Genomic DNA, 16,941 nt, shown 5'->3' with positions numbered 1-16,941 from the left:
TCTCAAACGCCTTTCGCTTACGCACACTATCACTAGCGTGGGATAGAAAAGTGCGAGACAGACAAACAGACAACGAACTTTAGTTGATCCTGAGGAGCTACTGTCAGGACCCCCTAAACGGAGGCTGTTGTAACCGCTGGCCGCGCCCACGTAAAGAACAAACCGCCGTGACGCTTCGCCCTTTCCTGGGCCCTCTGGATAGCCTGGGCTTGCTTTCGGAGTACCTTGCTTTTGATGGCCTCCTCCCATTCGGCTTCGCAGGAGTCGTTAGGCAACGCGGCACATCGCCAGAGAATGTGAGCCATAGAGCCATAGAACAGTCGGGACAACCAGAGTCCACATCCGAGTGTATCCTATATACTGAGGAAGCCCCGCGACGGGACAGATCCCGTTAGCAACATCCTAGGAATAGCTGACCGACAAGAAAAGTGCGAGAGAAATTTTTATTTAAGGAGAAGCAAAGAGGTCGGCCCGAAGTAAAACTTAGCTAGCCTATACCCCTCTGCTCAGAGGTAAGGAGGGCAGTTGCACTAAGAGGTGGTATATGAGGGGTGGCGACGAGGACACGGCGTATATATAGGGGCGTGAGTATGCCATGTTGTTTTCCAACACATTTTTAAAAGTCTTTCGTTTCAGATAGAGAGCCACGGGCGCTTAGGCTGACTTATTGGAAAAGGCAGACATTACTTGCGTGAAAAATGGAAATTTTCGGTGAGCTAATTAATATTGTTTCGCTAATTAATTGTATAATTGTTCAGTTTACTGAACATATTGCAAATGCGGATGTGAAGCCGGCTAATAACGAGGTGCTGAGACTATAGCACTGCACGGGCCTGATTTTACGGCCCGGGCCCGCTTTATGAAGCCCGAGCCCAGCCTGGGCCCGGGCGCACATGAACGAGCCCAGATTGAGCCAGTCCCGGGCCGGAGTGTTCATTACTAAGCTCAGCCGGGGCCCGTGTGTGCATGACCAGGCCCAACCTGTAAGTAAAAAAAAAAAAAAAATTCTTTACTTGCAGATTATAGCCTCATGTGCCAGCCTCGCCTTCTCAGGGTCTTTCAGCGGCAGTGCATAAGCAATAAAAGACGCGAATCTTTGTTCCTCCCATGGGAGCATCAGTGATCTCGCTCATTGTCCGTGTTGTTATTTTTCCGCTGGTGCGCACGCATTTACCTTGATCGTACGACTTGGTGCTATGAGGTCGTTTAGCATGCCAATATATACGTTGTGGGCTCAGGGCCGTGGCCTCATGAGCCAGTGGCCAACTCAGGCTCTCCGAGAAGTCAAAGGGTGGTGCAAGAGCCATGCAAAAGACAACCTTTACTTTCCGAAGCCCCAAACCAACTGCCAGCTTCCTGGTCGGCGCTCCTCGCGCTCCGGCCCCATGCCGGCGATGCGTGGCACGGGTACATGAGCCAGGCCCAGATGGAGATGGTGGCGGCATAGCGGCGCAGCCATGCGGCCGGCGTCCCCGCAATGTATATATCTGCAAACAGGTTAAGCTATTTCGTGTTTTGTATATACATACAAACATGTACACGTACGTGTACGCAGGTCACGTGCCAACGCAAGCATTGTCGTGCAGTGACGCGCCGCGCACTATGGAGCCCTACCTGCCAAGCAGGCTTAATATGGTGCTACATCACCACCGCAATCCTGCTATATATATATAAGAGCAAGAGTGCTTCACCGGGCGCCGGCACTTTATATTAGAACGAGTGGACATGGACACGTGGAACACCGGTGTAGTTTCCTTATGTTCGTTATGAGCGCTCGTCCTTCTTAAACGCGTGCGCGCACTCGACGAAGCAGGAAAGAAGAGCTTGAGACGGAAAATTCCGCTGAAATATACGCACGTTTCGCCTCAGTGCACCGTGCTAATCAGTGGTGAATGCTTCGTCTTCGGCAGAGAGGAGGCATTATAGAGTTAATTAGCGAGAGCCCCTTCGTCGTCGCCATCTGGAGTGTTGCGGTCCCACATGAGCCCCTGCTCAGAAGCTCCAGGGACAGTGCATGGCAGCGTGCGCACTTTATACTGACACGCGATAATTCAAGAGTATGTGTTATCGTGCCCGTAACGGAAAAGGCATACAGGCCGCGAGAATGCTTCCCGCTTTAATGCTTCTCCCCTCCAGCTTGCTGATCACAGCTTCGCTTAGCCGTGGAGGATGAACTCGATCGAAAGTCGGCCGCATTCACAGGGTGGGGAATCTTATAGTTGGTGTCGTGTCGCTTACAAGTATAACAATTGCTACCAAGTGCATCCTCCCCTCACCACGCACTTTGTGCGCTTTGCCAGTGTGCTAGATGTTAGTCTGGGAACATGTAGAAAGGGCCAAGGGCTTAGTTATTGGGGAAGTTCTGCGGGAAGCTTGGAGTGCTTGAACCATGCCATCGTTACTGAGCATGCAAGAATGTACAATCAGTGAGTTCAACGGACCCCCTGGTGGCACGGTTATGTTTGTTTTGTTGTAAATTTGCAGTGTCGCCATTCTCGGACTCAGTACACATACTCGCGTGTGCTTGTCCGCAAGTTTCGGCACAACTCAACGCTCGTGATGTAAGATGGTGTTAAGTCTCAACACCACAAAGGCGTTAATTGGACGTTTACCAGAAGTCAAACCACCACCAATCCATCAGCGCCTATCGAGACGTCAACGCAGCGTGGACACTAACTCTTGACGGGTCCCACAAAAAGGTCCCCACCCCGCCCTTTGCTTGGCAGCCTGAGCGAAGGAGGAAAAGGAGGGCAACAACGTCGACGACCTGAGAGGCGCAGGTTGCGTTTTTGCCAAAGATTCCAAACCAGTCTCTTCGGAGGCGAAGTTACTGCGGGTTATTGCTAGCATTGGCGTGGTATCGCAACGGAGTCAATGATTATGATTTGCTGCTGTACAGTCTTCTGGTTCCCTAGTCGACTCGCCTAGGGAAGACGACGGTATTAAGAGCGGAGACTTTTCGAGCAGTAGAGGTCAGAGGGTCCTGCAGCTTTTCGTGGGAACCTTCAACAGTCGGTGTCCACGCGGCGTTGACGTCTGGATAGGTGCTATGGATGGGGGATGGTTTGTCTCCTGACAAACGTCCATTTAACGCACTTGTGGTGTTGAGACGTAACGAACACTTCCGCCGCCAAGAGATTCGGCCTGAGGGTGACCAGATGTCACGTCGCCCGAAGCGTCGATGTTGGGTCGCGGCATCGTGGATCATTCTAGTTGTGATGGCTGATGTCACACGGCAGCTCGAGGGCCCAGCCCTCGCTTCGTTGTGTCCACCTCCCCAAACTCGAGCTTGCGAAGATCCTGTCTCCCGGAGCCACGTTCCCAGGTCCGCCGATCCCAGATGGTGCAACTGCTTTCTGCTGCTCTTCCTTCCAGATTCCTCGAGTCGTCCAAGAATCCACGCCGTTACTGCGACGGTTGTGCCTCCCTGAGCCACGAAGAGGTCTGCTGATCCCGGATCCGCAGAAGTCGCTCTTCCGTCAGTACTTTCCTTCCATCTTCCGAAGTTCGTGCCTCCTGGAGCGACCTATACAGGTCCGCCGATTCCAGAGCGTGAGGACTGCCTTCTTGATCTCACCGCTGCCAACCAGTTTGTCGCGGCTAGGGTGGCGTTCAGGGCATGGAATCCATTGAGCCCATCGACTGCTACGTTCATTTAGCTTAGTTACACGGCTCTAGTACAGAAGTCCACTCCATGCAGGAGCAAGTGAAACGTCCAAGTTCACATCAGGACCCTCTTTCCTCACTCTCGAAAAGTCTCCGCTTTTAATACCGTCGTCTTCCCTTGGCGAGTCGACTAGGGAATCTGAAGACTACGCCCATGGTCGCAATAACCCGCACTAACTCCGCCTCCGAAGAGACTGGTTTTAATATGTAGCAAGAAAGCCACCTGCGCCTCTCGGGTCGTCGTCGTTGTTCCCCTCCTTTTCATCTTTTGCTCAGGATTCCAGGTAAAGGGAGGGGTGAGGGTCTTTCATGGGACCCTTCAACAGTCGGTGTCCACGCTACGTTGACGTCTGGATAGGTGCTGATGGATTGGTGGTGGTTTGTCTCGTGGCAAACGTCCAATTAACGTCTTTGTGGAGTTGAGACGAAACAAGGCTCTAATGAACGGCGGTGCCTCAGCAATACATTTGATCCGGTGACAATACGGACGCGTGCCTCGAAGTACCTTTTATTCGCGATATGTGGCAAGGTTAGCGAACTATTACCGACGCAAAGGCAGCGACACGACTTCCACTTTTCACGGAGCATGACCAATTCGCTCGCCGTGTGCCGATCGTTATTCACAAGCTTGATAAGTCATTTATGTTATTTCTTTTTTTTTTTTTTTGAGGCCCAACTATAGGAAATGGATAACGGTAGCTTCGTGCTCAGCATCTGGTACATGGTGCTGTTTGCACACGTCTCACGCACGAGGGCTGCTGCCAACTTGTGACGGGCAGAGAGCACGCGCCTAATCGAAGAGAAAAGGCTAGCTGTCGTGCCCACACATTGGGCGCTGCAGCTTTCGTCCTCCGCCGCCTCCTCACCCGTTGCCTTGCCGCGCGCATCGTGCAAACGCGCCGAACGAAAGCGGGCAGGGGGGAGTGGCTGAATACCAGGAGACGGCGCCAAAACAGAGCCCTCTCCATGCGCAACACGCGCCGCGCGAAGCGGCGAAATGGACGCTGCGCTCCGACCATTGAGGGGAGCGAACTAAACCAACCCGACTCGAAGACAGAAGATAGCTAGCTGTTTTCACGAAACGCGAGTGATAGCGCTGGGCACGCGTGCGCGTTGCAACACTCTGCCATAACAAACAAGGGCTGCCAGACCAAAACAAAAAGAAATGATATTACCCCCCTCCCCCCAAGCCACCGTCTCCCCGACGATGCTTTCGTTTCACGCAGTCTTTCCGGTTTCCTCGTTTGTACGATAGTTTCTTCCTATCCGACTGACGCCGGGCCGCAACTCCAGATCCTGAGTGCTAGGTATACACACACACGACGGCGACCACGTAGACCTGAAAGACAACGTTGCCGTCCTGTTTACGCTCGGGCCCGCGCGGGCGCCGCGTAAGAGTTGCAGGGGCCAGCAAGCGCGGGACTCCAGTAGCGGCTCACGGAAGGGGACCAGCATGGGCCAGGGAGGGGGGATGCATAAGGCCCAGTGGATAAAGCCAGCGGCAAAGAAAGAAGCACGCGCCACGGCTCTGTCTCTGTACGAGGCAGGGCTCTCGTCTGTCGGTGCGCGGGCAGATAGATCTCCCTCCGTCAACGCCGCGGGCAAAGCAGCCCACGCGCAAAGGGGCCCGGTGAAAAAAGTAAAAGCAGGGAAAATGGAAAAAAAGCAACGCAAGACCATGGCCGGCGCCTGACTAGAAACAACTTTCGTTTGGCAGTCGCCGTGCAACGGTTAGCTTGGCGGCGGCGGGGCGGGAGCTCGGCTGGCCGGCCGTAGTCGTCGTCGCCGTCGCCGCCAAGCCTGTCGCCCGCGGCGGCGCCGTGCGCTTTTTTCTCGCGCTCTTGGCCCTCTAGACAAGAAGCAGCAGCGGCTGCGACGGCTTCTTCGGGTCCCGGGCATGCCCGAATCTGTATAGTGGGGCGCTTGGCCTGACAGATAGGAGCGAGAGGATGACGTGTCCCAAAAGCCCTCGCGAACCGGGTGGCCCTGCCTGCGTAGCTGCCAACGCCGTAGTTTATTGTCGCGGCTCGCGAAGATGTTGTCTTGCGCCGTGGCGGCGGCTCGCGCTTCCCCTCTCGGCCTGCCCTCCGCTGTATACACTTTGCACGTCCGCTGATGGACGAGACGGCCGCCGTGCGGAGACTGCAGCGGCGGGTTTATTCCACCCGTGAAGGGAGGGGCGAGAGAGAAGTAGAGCTACTGCTGTCTGCCAGCGCGGTGCGCCGCCTGCGGGGTTGATGGGATCCCGCTGTCTTTTTGGTGGGACGTGTGGGCGTACCTGTTACTTGACGTCTTAATGTGAGGCCCCCGCGGCGTGGTTCTAAACGTGAAAACAAAGACGGCGGAGAAACAAAGCAAAACGCTTGCACAGGACGAGAGATGGCGTGTCGTCGGCAGGCTCGACGTTCAATATCGAATTTACTAACGCTTGCCCCGGGTTTCTAGGAAGGCGCGGTGAAATTTAGTGTTGCTACTGTAATATGCACTATACACAGTAGATTTCAAGTCAGGAAACGACAGAAGCACCTAAACACACACCGCACTTTTCTTCTTTTGTAGTGATGTTTGAAAGAGCCACGACCTCTTATAGCTGATGGTTGCCAGCAGCTGTTTAGCATTGATGCGATCTCGACCGGGTGAGGTGTATCAAGCGAATGGACAGCTGGCTGGAACCCTCAAGAACCCGCGCCATATCCAGACATTCCTGGAGGAGACCACGTGGAAGGAATCAGCTGCTCACGAACTCGAACTCATGAACTCCAACTTCTCTTCCTCCATCCTTTTTGTGTCAGCTGGGGGAAAAAGGGGTGACGCCGTTTCGGAGAAGAGGGCAATTATGCCGGCATGGGGACGCCTGCTTGAACGCTTCTCCCACCTGACAGGTCGAGGTCCAGGCTTACTGTAACAGCCTTTTCTGGGACGAGGCAAATCATCTTGCCATGGGAATGATCACCTGAACGTCTCTCCCAACAGCATGCCTTTCTTCGCTCTTTGCATTAAAAATGCGGTATATTTTTGCTCATATAAACTCATCTGTGAGAGTTTAACCCGTACTACATCTGATGGAAATAATTAAGCCTTTTAAATTAATCTTAAAGCCTAAACCTCATCAGAGTGATTTTGTGCACGACAGAGACGAATGACGGCTTCGAGCGACGAAACGGGCCGCGCGGGAACAGATCGCTCGTTCTTGTCCCTCGATCGCTCATTTCTTGAAAGCTATAGAATTCGTCGCTCGTCACTCAGAAATACCATGAGCAACTGGCCAACAGAGCGAACGTACTACCGATTGTTGCACGGAACGAGCAAGCGACCAAATTCGGTACTTGCAAGGAAGCAACCTACTGCAAGATCTTCAGAAATATTTTATGCTGCTCTTAACAGCAAATCACATCAACTTAGATTATTAAGGCGCGCCGGAACTTCACCCCAGTAGATGGCGCGTATTTGCTGCCCTCTTACCGGTAACACCAGGGAGACGTCGCTCAATGTCGTCGCTCGCATGGGGTTCGACTCGACGAGTGAACGCGACAGCCGTCTCCATCGCGTCGGTTGTCGCCATCGCGAGCAAGATCGCTTGCATGGGACTTATACTACTGTTGTCAAGAACAAATAGCAAATATGAATATTCTTATCAAAGCCATGCAAGACAAAATCGACGATCTAGAGAATCGTAGCAGGCGAACTAACCTGATAATATATGGCTTGCCGGAGGTAGAGGGAGAGACACCCTTGATACTTGAAAGTGCAGTGAACAAAAACGTAATTGTAGACACCCTAGAATTAAAACCAGTAGCAATAGAACGTATACACCGGATTGGTAGGGGAGCGCCGAACAAGTTTATGCCTGTAATTCTTAAGCTACTTCACTCAAGAGACGAATCGTCAGTACTAAAACGGGGATACGAATTTAAAGATGCAGGCTTATCCATTGCAGAAGACTTTTCGGAACGCGTATGCGATATCCGAAGGAAACTTTGGAACAGTGCGAAATCAAACCGACAAAGAAACGAGAAAGTTTCCCTTGTTTTTGATAAGTTATATATATATAATCGAGCATATGTTTGGAGCAATGAGAAGGAGGACAAGGTACCAATTAATGAGAAACGCGTAGATGTAGCTATATACTGCAAGTGTAGCAAAGGCGATGAGCGTAGCCAGCGGCCAAACAGAAAAGGGAGCTACTAGTCGTCGCACTGCAATATCAGCGAACTAACGCTCCTCACGGTGAATGCAAGTGTCATCAACAAGTCTCAACCACTTGAAAACCTGATCATTGATCATGAACCTGACCTGGCAGCCATAACAGAAACACGGCTCACGCCTGACGTTTTTGATCACGAGTTCGCACCGCCCAACTATTCTGTGGTTCGAAAAGACCGCCCCACACGTGGTGGTGGAGTGGCGTTATTGATAAAAAAAGGCCTTTCCGTTGTGGCTCTTCCAGAGGTACAAAGCGCAGAAGCCATTTTTTGCAAACTGCTTTGTGATGGTACGAGCGTATTCATAGGTTGTGTTTATCGGAGCCCAAACTCTAGTGATGCTTCTATCAGTGTCATTCATGATTACATGGAACGTCACGTGTCTAGTTCCCGCATTGTCCTCATGAGTGACATTATATATAATCTGCCGGACATTAACTAGAATAGTATGTGCTGCTCGTCATCAGCTTCGGATGCATTGCTTGACCTCATGCTAACCTTCAATCTTCATCAGCTCGTATCACGGCCCACCCGCTCACAGGGAAATACTCAGAACATACTTGATCTAATCTTTAAATTTTTAGTAATTACTTCGACATAAACCGTATAAAAACTGATATAATCCATGGTATATCACACCGCGACGTACCAGTGTGCATCGTGCCTCTTGGTGACACCATAACCACTCATTCTTCTGTATCTGTAGTAACAGACTTCGAAAACGCTGATGACAATAGTATACTAACGCACTTCGCTCTTGAATTCCAGCATTTTTCTGAAATTGGCTCCGATGCTTCAGTAGACGTAAATTCACTTTGGTTTCGCTTCATATTGGTTGTACTTGACTGCATCACTCACTACGTACCTACAAAATAAAAGCGCCCTCCAAAAAATAATCCATAGATAACGCGAGAAGTTATTCAAGCAAAGCGCCATTTTAAAAGGTTACGTAGGGCAATAAAAACAAAAGGCGCGAATGAATCCAGAATTAAGAAATTACCGGGACGCCATCGCGGAATACAAACTTAAAGCTAAACGTGCTGAACAGCACTACTTTGATGTAACACTACCTAATTTTCTTGTCAATAACCCCCAGAGGTTCTGGAATTGCTTTCGTGCCATAAAAATGCTACCATCGCATCCTCTTCCCGAAGAAAAAACTGCTAAGGCTAACGCATATAACGATTTTTTTTTTCGGTCAGTGTTTATGAGAGATGATAATATTATTCCCGCAATTGCAACGCAACATCACATGAAAATCGATAAACTAGACATTACGAATGCCGGTGTCTTCAATCTACTGCTTAAACTTGACCCCAAGAAAGGTATAGTGACCCCGACGATATACCTAATACTTTCCTCAAAAGATAGGCAGGGTAGTATAGTAAATATCTTGGCCTAGTTTTCCGGAAACCACTTACGACTTCACAACTACCTCATGATTGGAAAATTGCAAATTCAATCCCGATCCATAAGGGAGGTGACACAACATTACCTTCAAAATTCACGCCCATTTCACTAACTAGCACATCATGTAAACTTCTCGAACACATAATCTTACAGCGCATGACAGTATTCCTAGAGCCCAATAATTTTTTCTCTCCCAGTCAACATGGTTTTCGCAGTGATCTATCGACAGTAACTCAACTAACAGAACTATAGTCCACGATCTTGCTGTTACAGTTAATAACCGCGGTCAAACTGACTTGATTCTACTCAATTTTCTAAGGCTTTCGACTGTGTATGTCAAATTAATAGCTAAAGTTGAAAATGTTTTTGGTACAGGACAACTTTCTGCTTGGATAAAAGGTTTCTTAAGTAACCGCTCGCAATATTCGGTTTACGAAAAAACGCTTTTTAACACAGTCGCAGTAACATCCGGAGTCCCTCAAGGGTCTGTTCTCGGGCCATTGCTTCTCTTACTCTGTATTAACGATATCACAGCTAACATCAATTGCAATATAACACTATTCGCGGACGACTGCGTCATATACAGAGAAATTAATCATTACGATGATCATATTAAATTAAATGATTATCTAGATGACATAGCTAATTGGTGCTCTAAATGGCAGATGAAAATAAACATATACAAACGTCCGCAATCATGACTGTAACCAGGAAAACGGGATCATCAATATTTATATACGCAATTAACGGCACTCCACTTAACAAAGTTGAACAGAAATATCTAGGCGTAACATTAACCTTGGAGCACAAATGGGACACACATATCAGTAATATAATCTCAAAGGCGCTGCGGAAACTATTTTTCTTAAAGAGAAGCCTGGCGCTCCCAACCAAGTCAACGAAGCTGCTAGCCTACACATCATTTGTAAGGCCAGCTCTCGAATACGCTAACACACTCTGGTTTCCGCATACACTGACTAACATAAGCAAACTAGAATTCATACAAAGGAAAGCTGTGACGTTCATCCATAACAAATAAAAACGTACAGACTCGCCAACAAATCTTTTAACCTAGTCCGGTTTTGCGAACACTATCCACAAGAGCGAAACACGCTCGCTTAAAATTCTTCTTTCAACTACTTAAAAATAACTTGAGGATAGGCGCCTCCAAATACATTTCATTTTCTGAGGCTCTACCTACACGTAATAAGCATGCGCACACATTGACAGATTCACGTATGTAAAAATGACACGTTTAAGTATTCTTTCTTCCCGCTCGCAATAGCAGAATGGAAACAACTTCATGCTACTATCACGAACATTGAATCGTTATACGAATTTATCTCACAAATAGAAAAAAAATGTGTGTGTGTGTAAGAGTACATATGCATGCAGGGACACCGGCGGAGATTGCTTTATTCGTTTGGAAATTATAATAAACGTTCTCATTTGCGACAGCTTATTCGTTTGCATAATGATTATCACACGCTCTAAGTTTAAGTTTAGTTACTCCTATTTTATTACTTGCCCGTAGTGATACCTGTGCTGTCGTTGTTCTCCTTGGCCATCTCTCGCAAAGCTTCTTGTATTTTTTTCCTTTCTTTTTTTATTTACTATTCCGTTTCATCTTAACATGGTATTACTTGTATAGTATGTATAACTTGCACTGCTTATGTTGTTTTTTTCTATGTAACCTATACTTTGTTTTCCTTGCACTGTACAGATGAATTATTGTACTGTCCAACTGCCACGCTCTCGAAGGAGTGCAGCAGTATTGAAAATAAATAAATGAAATAAATAAAATACTTCATGCGAATTGTCCGTTTTCGCACGTGTGAGCTGATGGAGACTGAGATAATATGAGAGAGAGATACACGTTTATTTATGAACTAGCGATAGAGAACCTGTACAATGAATTTGCTTGTACAACGAAGAAATTCAGGCATTCGTGACGGGTGATTTGTTGCATTACAACGAGTGCCACGTAGCGGTTCCGCCACTGCCCTTCGCAGACGTCACCAGGGTGAATTCTGTTTGTGTTTGCCAGCGGTTGCACCCCCAGATGTGTTATAACAAGCAGCGTACGATTTGAGCAATTCCTGTAGCAGTGCGGTAGGACTACTTCTTCTGACATCGGCACGTCCGTCAAGTGCGACGCGAACGCCGTCGTTGGAGCTGGAGAGAGCGAGTGATTGTAGAGAGCGCCTCTTTCTCTCTCTTTGAAATCTCTTTCTTTCTTTCTTTCTTTCTTTCTTTCTTTCTTTCTTTTTTTTTCTTTCCTTCTTTCTTTCTTTCTTTCTTTCTAACACTAATGGCGGCGTTCGCGACACAATCGGCAGACGTGCCGTTATCAGAAGTAGTCCTGCCGCACCACTACAGGAAATGCTGAACTCGTACGCTGCTTGTTGTAATGCATCAGCGGGTGCGACGGCTGATGAATACGTCGCATTTGATGATGATGTAGTCGTAACTTCAGTCGTAACTGAAGACCGATTACGTCTTTAAAGCCATCTGAGGTGGAAAGGACGCGCACGTCAACGGAAGCAAGAGTGATCAAGATCCTGCAAACGAACGTAGAATTGTGACTGCAAGGAAGGCTACAGCGGCATTCAACGATATGCTTTGTATAGCCCCTGCGTTACGCCATGGAGCATGCAGTGAACCGCGATTCAATAAGGTTGACTGTAGTCGAACATTCTTACTGATCAAACAAAGCAATCGTTAAAATATAAAATTACCTTTAGGTGTAGTTCATTACAGGTACTTAATTTCATGTAATTCGTTACGTACTAATCTGATTTTGATTGACGTGACATACCAGAAACAGCGCGCGATGTTTTTTGTACTTACCTCCGTGCGTGAACAGAAGACGATGGATGTATTGCTATCTAGAATCGGCAATCGAACTTTTGCTAAAGAATTGCACTAATGGGACCTGAGTCAGACAGTAAATCCAGTTGCAGAGTAATCTGCGCATTACTTGCATTCTCCCGGCTGTGACATGCCTTCTGTCCACATCTTCACCATTCATAAGCCTATTTCTCTTTCCCTCCTTGAATTCCGCCACAGATTAGCAGGATAGATGAGTCAACCTCAAACTGATTTTTCTGGCATATTTCAACACAACCCTCTCTCTCTCTCTCTCTCTCTCTCTCTCTCTCTCTCTCTCTCTCTCTCTCTATCTATCTATCTACCGCAGAGGTTTATTAAACGTACACCGAAAACTCAGGCAACGGGTGTTTTCGGAATTCACAACATTGGCCTCCGTAGTTAGGATGTGTCGGTTAGACACCGTGCAATTGGCATCGTTACTCATCGATATACGTTGTACGTACTACACCAGAATAAGTTCCTACCGTGTACGCGTGCGTCGACAGTGTCGCGACTCCACATGAACGCAATACAACCTTGATTTGTTTGTGGAGCCCCAGTGGCCGTATATATATCATTTTTTTTTTTATTTTCAATACTGCAGCTCTCAACCGAGAGCATAGCAGGAGGGCAATACCAAAGGTCAACACAAAAAGATAGGAAAGGGCTACAAGTATAGGCAAATATGCAATTAGTATAATGAATGTAGAAAGAATGGGTTACAGTAACAAAAACACAAATGAGTGCTTACATAAGTATAGGCAATGCACTTTTGTAATGCATTGCAATGCATTTTGCAATATTGTAAAACGTAAGAAGTAGGGGAAAGAACTGTAAAAATAAAAATGAGCAATAACAACAGTTCCCCGAAGAGGCAACCAACAATGCTTCTGGGGGAGAGGTCGCATAGCATGTAGTTAGGACAACTCTAGTCCTTAAGTACTTTCAACTGTACTAGTGAATTCAGGAAGTGTTTAGGTATTTGTGATGGATGGGTGCTGTTGATTCCATTCACGTATAGCTAGTGAAAAAAAAGAATGTTTAAATGCTTTATAGTTGTAGAATATTCAGTTAGCTTATTTGGGTGGTTTCGACGTGTACTTCGAGATTATGAAAATATGTATTTCGACGCGTCTATATTAAGGTTGTTATGTAGAAGCTGAAACGAAAACTTTAAACGTGCTTCTTTCGCTCTCTCTGATAGCGTTTTTAGTCGCGGTATCAAATCCCGGCCGCGGCGGCCGCATTTCGATAGGGAATAAATGCGAAAACACCCGTGTACTTAGATTTAGGTGCACGTTAAAGAACACCAGGTGGTCGAAATTTCCGGGGTCCTCCATTATGCGGCGTGCCTCGTATTCAGAAAGTAGTTTTGGCTCGTTAAACCCCATATTTTTTTTTTTTTTTGCGTTTTGAGACAAGATGCAACTAGAAGATGAGTGGGTGAGTCACTGTGCCTGTACTTTTTATATATGAATCTGGTTTTCCTTTGCACTCCTTCCAGTTTTGCTAAGTTAGTCATTGTGGGAGGGAACCAAACCACGTTTGCATATTCCAGGATCGGTCTTATGAATGTGTTGTAGACGAGCAACTAAAGGGGAGTATGCGCAAGCTTTAGGCGTCTTTTAAGAAAAAATAATTGACGTAGTGCTGCCGCCGTGATATTGTCAATGTGCAAGTTCCATTTAAGGTCAGCAGTAAGCGTGACACCTAGAAATTTATGCTCATTAACTTTAGCTATGGCTGTTTCATTAATTGCGTAGGCAAAATGTGAGGGTTCTCTTTTTCTGGTCACGGTGATTACGGTGGCTTTCTTTAAGTTAATTGACATCTACCACTGCTCACACCATTAGGATATTATGTTAAGAGATGTACTCAGAGAAAGATAGTCTGCATGATTGTTAATTCCTCGGTAAATTACACAGTCGCCGGCGAAAAGCTTAATGTTAGGATCGATGTTCGTTGCAATGCAATTATAATGATTAGGAATAACAACGTCGCAAGGACTGATCCTTGTGGTACTCTTGATGACACAGAAATTGTTTTTTGATGTCGCATGTTCGATAAATGCAAATTGTTTCCGGTTTAACAAAAAAAAAGTTTGATCCAACAGGTGATGGGCCCGTTACCTAATACGCTTTCCACTTTCGCAGTTAACTTAAGGCATATACTATCAAAAGCTTTTGATAGATATATTAGAATCATAGCTGTTTGGCCACGGTTATTCAGGCTAAGCACAAGGTCATGTACAACCTCAGTCAATCGTGCAATAGTTGATAAATCATTTCGGAATCCGTGCTGCTTAGGGGGAAAAATTTTACTCGTTCAAGGAAAACTGTATTTAAATGTGTTAAAAAACAGTATGTTCTACGAGCTTGCACGATGCACTAGTAAGAGGTACGGGCCTACAATTTGATACCATACCTTTATCTCCGGATTTATGTATTGGTATGATTTTAGCTATTTTCCAGTCTGGTGGCGGTTCAGCTAATTGGAAAGATTTCTTGAAAACTAGGCCGACATATCTGCTGCACCATTCTGCGTACCTTTTAAGAAATTCGTTTGGGATGTGATCGGGGCAACTAGATTTCTTAGAATCAATATTCAACAGCAGGTTCAAGGTACCGGCATCTGTAATGTTTAGGTAATCGATGCTCATAGTAATGCATGAATCAATCGATGGTATACTCTGATTTTCTACCGTAACTACTGACTGAAAAAAATTGTTATGTGAATCAGCCTTTATTTGACTTTCTTCCGCAGATAGTTATGGCTCTACTGTGTTTTTACTGAAGTGCTTCCAAAACGTATAGAGATTATTTGTAAGGAAATTCGAAAGAGTTACATTAAAATGATATTCTTTTGCTGCCTTGGCTTTATTTCTGACATCTGCTATAGCGCACAGGAGTTTTGAAGTTCTCGACTCACTTGGATTATTCTTTGCTGTTTTACGAAGTCGATGAACTTGGCGCCTCGCCTGAATAACCTCTTGTGTGATCCACGGGTTTGAAATGTGCTGTTTCCTTACTTTTTCAGTAAAAAAAATACAGTCGATTTGAACGTAATCCAAAGAGTATTTATATCATAGAATACGTCCGACGCCAGCTGTGATAAGCTATGAAAATATTGGTCTAAGTCCGTTAGCACATTGCTTTCATCTGCCCTGTAAAAGTTGATTATTACTAAAACTTCGCTATGATTCGTTATTGTACTACTAAGTGGAAAAGTGCATATTGGGATGTCGTTGTCTGAGATGCCTTGAATAATGTCTGATTCGATAGCACTTGCAGGGAAGTGTTGGCTGAGAAGAATAAGGTCCGACCCGCCGTGGTTGCTCAGTGGCTATGGTGTTGGGCTGCTGAGCACGAGGTCGCGGGATCGAATCCTGGTCACGGCGGCCGCATTTCGATGGGGGCGAAATGCGAAAACACCCGTGTACTTAGATTTAGGTGCACGTTAAAGAACCCCAGGTGGTCGAAATTTCCGGAGTCCTCCACTACGGCGTGCCTCATAATCAGAAAGTGGTTTTGGCACGTAAAACCCCATAATTTGAAAAAAAAAAAGAATAAGGTCCAGAATGTGTTGTACTGTGCCTTGTGTGCGTGTAAGTTTAGTCACGATTTGTTCAAGGTTAAATGCTTGCATGATATCAAATAGAGAATCTGAATCTGATTATGAGTGATGCATGCTATTCCAGCCTATGTCAGCAAGGTTGGAATCACCCATCAGTAATATTATCAGATTTCGCACGTGTTGTTGCACGAACTCTTCAATAGCGGATATGCTTTCATGACTCGATGACGGGCTCCGATAAACACATGCAATGAACACAGTCCCCGAATTACATGTAAGGTTGCAAATCACAGCCTGTGCTTCTAAGCCATGTGGCAAAACGTTGGAAAAAAAAATTTTATCAGTAGAGCAACGCCACCCCTTCGTGTCAACGATCCTTACGGATAATGAAGTTTTTTTAGTGTCGCGATTTCGTGGTCCTAGGCATCCGGTGTGAATCCCGTTTCAGTAATTGCCACAATATCTGGTTGATATTCAAGCGAAAGATTTTCGAGAGCTTCCATATTGTTTAAGATGCTCCTAGCACTTATATTTGATACATTTATTTCTTTGTCTGTGCGTTACGGCGAGTGAAATGCTGGCTTCTCGTGTCGTCCTTTTTCTTTTTCGGAGGAGCACTTTGTCATTGTTCTCATCGTTCCAAACTAAGGATTGGCCATTAGTGTACAGTTTATCAAAAGCAAGCGATACCTTCTCGTGTTTTTGTCCGGCTTGTTCTGCACTGTCCCAAAGCTTTTTCCTGGCTTCCCGTATCTTGCGCAAAAAAATGTCTACCAATGGACAGGCCAGTTTTCTTCAATTTGTATCTATTCTTCATTATGGAGTTGTTTTTTTTTAGTCTAGAGCCAATAGTCTAGAGCCAATAGCCAAAAATAATTGGCCTAGTCTTATTGGGCTGAGCAATTCTCAATCGATGCATGTGGTCAATCGCAACTGGCTCAAGCTCGAGTTCTTTATCAATGATACCATCGTTTAGCGCTTGTTCCAGGCCTTCGCTCGCTTCACCTTGCTGTTCTGCTAAACCGTACACAATAAGATTTTCCAGGCGGCTTCGATTATTGAGCTCATCTATTCTCTTTTTTCATAGTTTCGATTAGCCGCTTCATGTTTAATATCTCTCGTCCTCCTTCTTGATAGGACTCAACGTTCTTTTCTAGTTCCGCTATTACGTCAAGTTTATTATCAATATCAGTCAGGCGCTTCTCTTTTATCTCTTTTA

At 46.4% G+C, this 16,941-nt stretch overlaps 1 long non-coding RNA gene across 1 annotated transcript in view; it reads right to left on the bottom strand.

Annotated features, from left to right (window-relative positions):
* Positions 1-1,267: 1,267 nt before the first annotated feature.
* LOC129387651 (uncharacterized) overlaps positions 1,268-16,941 on the bottom strand; it is a 97,243-nt gene continuing 81,569 nt past the window's right edge. Inside the window, exon 3 of the long non-coding RNA XR_008614839.1 lies at positions 1,268-1,487. This is a non-coding gene — a long non-coding RNA (uncharacterized lncRNA). The remainder of the gene's footprint in view (positions 1,488-16,941) is intronic.

This window comes from Dermacentor andersoni, chromosome 2 (genome assembly GCF_023375885.2).
Source record: "Dermacentor andersoni chromosome 2, qqDerAnde1_hic_scaffold, whole genome shotgun sequence".
Lineage (NCBI taxonomy): Eukaryota > Metazoa > Arthropoda > Arachnida > Ixodida > Ixodidae > Dermacentor > Dermacentor andersoni.
The sequence above is the reverse complement of the archived record's forward strand: the minus strand, read 5'-3'. Positions and strand labels throughout refer to the sequence as shown.